We start from the raw sequence: 5,682 nt of genomic DNA on the forward strand, positions 1-5,682 counted from the left end.
GGAGGGGTCCTGCATGCAGGAAAAGAGGTAGAAGGGCCCTCATGGGCCATCTAGTACAGTACAGATGGAGTACAGATGCAAGAAATACACTTCCTAACCATCCCAGACAGAGGCTGTGAGGAAAACTTACCAGAATCAGGAAAGAGGCGGCGGGATGCTGCACCAACAGCCAATCATGGCGAAAGTGAAACCGCAGCGGCTACTCCAGGCCACCCTGGACACCAGTTTTTCTCAGATGCTAATATGGGCAGGGACGATCCCTGAGAGCATTATTGAATGGTGCCCTCCAGTCAGGATGCAGTGTATACATGGTGAGATGGAGCAATACGAAAGGAGCTTCATGGACGTGAGGATCGCCGGTCGCAAGTGTAAACTTGTAAGGGTAAACTGCACAGAGGAGGATTCAGCATCGTTCGATGAGGACGGGTGGGTTAGCCTTGGGATGGGAGCCGAGGAAGGATACTTTTGAATGGCCCAAGAAGAAGACGACAATCTCCGGAAGATCTGGGAGACGGAGATTGCTCGGGTAGAAGAAGACACCATACGACGTGGAATGGACGTAAGTGAAGCATATTTTTGGATACATAGGGGTCTGTTATACCAAGTAAAGAAGTGCCCAGTCCAAGGGGAGTGGACCCAGCAGCTAGTAGTCCCTAGAAGACTTCGCAAGAGGGTGTAGAGGTTGGTGCATGCTAGCCCGATGGGCAGCCACTTCAGGGCAGACAAGACAGCGTCCCAGATAGGGAAGTGGTTTTTCTGGCCGGGGATGAGGGAGGACATTGCATGGCATTGTGAGGCCTGTCCAGAATGTCAAAGGGTCCAAAAGAGATGGCTCCCATGGACACCGCTACAACCAATGCCACTCATCGATGTCCCCTTCGACAGAATAGTGCTAGATATAGTGGGACCCCTGACAAAGAGTAGCACCGGGCACCAGTATATATTGGTGATCACTGCTATGTGCTACCCAGACGCAATACCATTGAGATTGGCAACAGCCCCGCAAATTCTCAGAATCATAGAATTGCAGAAGAGTTGTTGAGATGGGTGTCCCGGTTGGGAGTTCTGAGAGAAATAATTACAGATCAGGGGACGAATTTTATGTCTGGGGTCATCCAGACTATGTATCAGCTGTTGAGGATACAGCAACTCCACACTTCGATATACCACCCACAAACTAACAGGCTGGTAGAACGCCTGAATGGCATGATTAAACGACTATTGCGCCAATGTGCCCAGGATGAGCCAAGGAGGTGGGACTTGATCCTGATACCTCTCCTCTTTGTGTTGAGAGACACCCCGCAGATGTCCCTGAAGCTGTCCCCATTTGAATTGATATATGGCCATAAGCCATGAGGGCTATTACAAGGGATGAGAGAGGAATGGGAAAGAGCAGGACAACCTGGAGTTGGGGTGCAATGTTACCAGCAGAAAATGACAGAGTGGCTGACAAAAGCCAGACAACTTGCTCAGAAGCATTTGGCCAAGACCCAGCAGAAGCAACAACAAGAGTATGATAAAGGGGCCCACACTAGAAATGTCCACATCGGGGATAAGGTCCTCGTGCTACTCCCCACTACAGCTGAAAAACTGTTGACACAATGACAAGGCCCGTTTGAGATCATGCGGCAAGCAGGGCCTGTCAATTATGAAGTACATCGCCCTGGGCATAGAAAGGAGCAACAAATCTATCATGTCAACTTGTTGAAGGCGTGGCAAGAACCGGAGGGTTGGCTGTTGAATTTAGAAGACCCTCAGGAGGAATTAGGATCTGAGGCAGGGGAACCTCTGGAAGGGCAAGAACTGGGAGGTCAACCAGCATAAGGGCCCAAGCTTAATGCCCGGCAGCGTGACCAGTTGAGGAGGTTGGTGGCAAAGTTCAGTGAGGTGTTCGATGAAAAGGGATACAACACGAGATCCACACACTGAAGGGGACAGTAGTGCAAGAGAGGTGGAGGCCTATCCCCCATCACTGGCGTGAGATGATCTGAGGCAAACTGCAGAAGATGTTATCTCAAGGGATCATCGGGCCTTCTCGCAGTCCTTGGCAAAGCCCGATGCTAACAGTGCTGAAGAATGACAGTACTCTCAGAATATGCACCGATTTTCAGAAGGTCAATGAAGTCACCAGATTCGATGCCTTTCCCATGCCACATGTGGAAGAGTTGCTAGAACAGATAGGACAGGCTCGGTATAGCTCAACCATAAACATGGCAAATGGATACTGGCAGATCCCCATAGCAGAGAAAGATCAGCTGAAAACAGCCTTCAGCACCCCTTGGGGATTGTTTGAGTTTATGAGAATGCCTTTTGGACTACACGGGGCTGAAGCAACCTTCCAATGGTTGATGAACCACATACTGGCCCCACAGATGATGTACGTAGCCATGTATATCAATGATGTGGTAATTTACTCGCAAACATGGGAGCAGCACTTACACCATATAGGGGCAGTGCTACAAGAAATATGCCGGATGGGCATGATAGTGAACCCCCCAAAATGTACTTTCAGGGTGCAAGAGATGAATTATTTGGGGTTCAGAGTAGGGCATGGTAAAATATGCCCTTTAGCTAGTAAAATAGATATAATAAGGAGATATCTGCCCCCACAGACAAAGCGACAGATGTGGGCTTTCTTAGGGCTAGCAAACTATTATCGGAGTTTCATCCCCCGCTTTGCAGAAAAAACCATGGCCCTAACAAATGCCATCCAAGGGAAGGTACAGGGCCCTATCAGATGGACCTCAGAGATGGAAAGGGGTTTTGAAGAAGTTAAGGGAGATTTGTGTAGCGAAGTGGTCGTTGTAAAGCTGGATTTTTCTAAACCTTTCACCCTGCAGATGGATGCCTCTGAGATGTCCATAGGTGTGGTGCTGTGCCAAGAACAAGGAGGCATGGAACACCCCATTGCCTATGCTAGCAGAAAATTAAATGATGCAGAAACCAGGTATTCCACCATCGAGAGGGAGTGCCTGGCCATAAAGTGGGCTGTAAACTATTTTAGATGTTACCTAATGGGGTGAGAGTTCTATCTAGTGACCCATCACGCCCCTTTGCAATGGCTGAATAAATTTAGACATGATAGCCCCTGAATAATGCGATGGGCTTTGTCGCTGCAGCCATTTAAGTTTAGTGTGAAATACTGACCGGGAACGACTAACCGCATTGCCGATTTCCTGTCAAGGTGTCATGAAAGAAAGGTCGGAAGATGAGATGCCCCAAGGCAACTTAACTGGGGGGGGGCGGGGGGTGGTGAGGAAAACTTACTGGAATCAGGAGAGAGGCAGCAGGACACTGCACCAACAGCTGATCGTGGTGAAAGTGAAACCACGGCGGCTGGAGCCGCTGCAGTCGAAGATCAAAGGAAAAACCCATGGCGGAGCTGGGAGGAGCCGAGAATGGCTCCTGCGTCTACCTGGGCGTGCTTTATAAAAGCGTGCCAAGGGTGATTGGCTGGGCGGGCAGCTGATGCTGGCAGAAAAGACCTGGCCGGAAGGAAGCGTGGGGGACCAGAAAGAGCATCCCTGGCTGGCCCAGATGGGTCAGAACAGACGGAGGATCGGGAAGAGGAGGCTTGGTGTCTCCCTTGGGAAGGCGGTGTGAAGGGAATGCTGGGCCAACGATAACTCAAGGAGTCGCTGGCAGACCCAGCATGGACCAGAGCCGATAGCCACAGTGACTGGGACGTCGGCAAATGCAACAAAGATGGGACCCTGACCCGAACGATCGGCGGTAGGTACCGAACTTGGGGCGTCAACGACATATCAAGGGAGGCGGGAGCCCAGGTAGAACCCAGCTCCGCATCAGCCAAAGAGCAAAGTGGGGCTGTGGAGAGTGCTTGGCACTATCTTCAACAGTGGCAAACAACCACAGCCCCAAGGAACCGAGTGCCGGGGAGAGCCCAAACATCGGCCTCGACAAGCAACATCAACATTGGCATTAGGCGGGGTGTAGGGGAGGTGGAGCCCCAAGAAGAGGCAGTTGTGAAGATGGCCAAGGGGGGCAGGACCAGACATCGTCCTTCCAATTGCAAACTTCTTATTACCAAAGATGTGGCAGGTGAGACCCCTGGGGATCTGACCCAAGGCCACTCCCAATAGCTTGGCTGTACAGGCCAAGGAGCCACGGTGAGGTTCTTAAAGAACCCAAATGCGTGATGCTCAGGGGAAAGGCACGGGAAGTTACAGAGGCTTATCCAGCCTCTTCTTGAAAATCTCAAGTGAAGGCAATTACATTTCTTCTCTGGACAGCTTGTTCCATTGTCCTACTGCTCTAACAATTTTTTTTCCTGTGGTTTTATTGCATCTGTCTCACTGCAGTTTAAACCCATTGCTTCATATCTTCTATTCTGTGACAAGGAGAATAGTTGTTATCTCTGTTCTTTATGGCAGCCTTTCAAATATTGAAAACTGCTATCATGTCCCACCTTGTTCTCTTTGATCTCAAAGTCTCTTAATCTTCACTTATACGGAGATAGGCTTGTTGGGGGACAGGGAAGATGAGGGCGGAGGAAGCCTTGGACCAATAAGCCAAGAAACACCCACAAGAACAGCCCAGCCTGGACCAACGATGAGCAGAATGAATACACAGGTAAGCAACTGGGGCCCGGGCAGTACTGAGATTAGGGGGCCAGTGCACACATCAGGAGGCCTCAAATGCCTCTACACAAACGCTCGTAGTATGGGGAAGTACTGAGGTCCCAGAGGGGAGGGGAGTTGGGTGTCCAAGAAGAGTGGTCGTTCCTTAAGGAGACGATCCTCCAAGCCCAAAAGGGAGGTAATCCCAACAAGGATCAAAGGGGGCAAGAGGGCACAAAAGCCTCCATGGCTCACCAAAAGCATATGGGAACATCTCCTAGCTAAAAGAAAGGCATACACCCAATGGAAGGGAGGGGCCATCACCAGGGAGGACTATACCTTGGTTGCTCGAGGCTGCAGGGGGGGCAGTCCGGAAGGCCAAGGCGGAGATGGAACTGGGACCAGCTACCTGGATCAAGGAGAACAAGAAGTCCTTTTTTAAAGATATAGGGGGCAAAAAGAAGGTACCCGGTAACGTGGCACCTCTGCAAGACACGCTAGGAAATCTGGTTGTTGCAGCAGATGACAAAGCTAACCTATTTAACGATTTCTTTGCCTCCATTTTCCTGAGCAGGGACCAGATCAGCCCGTCTGCTGGGACCCCCTCAGGCCCCAGAGGAGGCGCACTGAGGCCTAGGATCAGTGAGGATCTAGTCAGGGAACTTCTGGAGGGACTGGACGTATTTAAATCAGCTGGTCCTGATGACCTCCACCCCAGAGTGCTGAGAGAATTAGCAGAGGTCATTGCAGGACCCCTGGCATGGCTTTACGAGCACTCGTGGTACTCTGGTGTGGTGCCAGAGGACTGGAAAAAGGCCAATGTGGTTCCCATTTTCAAAAAAGGGCGGAAGGAGGACCCAGGAAACTATAGGTCAGTTAGTCTTACCTCAATCCTGGGTAAGCTTTTTGAGAGAATTATCCTGGCGCAAGTCCACGAGGGGCCAGCAGGGGAGATTATGCTTAGGGGCAACCAACATGGGTTCATTAGAGGCAGGTCCTGTCAGACCAACCTGGTGGCCTTCTATGACCAGGTCACAAAATCCTTAGACGCAGGGGTAGCAGTGGACGTAGTCTTTCTGGACTTCAGGAAGGCCTTCGACACTGT

The sequence above is a fragment of the Alligator sinensis genome, unplaced genomic scaffold, assembly GCF_000455745.1.
Source record: "Alligator sinensis unplaced genomic scaffold, ASM45574v1 scaffold237_1, whole genome shotgun sequence".
Classification (NCBI taxonomy): domain Eukaryota; kingdom Metazoa; phylum Chordata; order Crocodylia; family Alligatoridae; genus Alligator; species Alligator sinensis.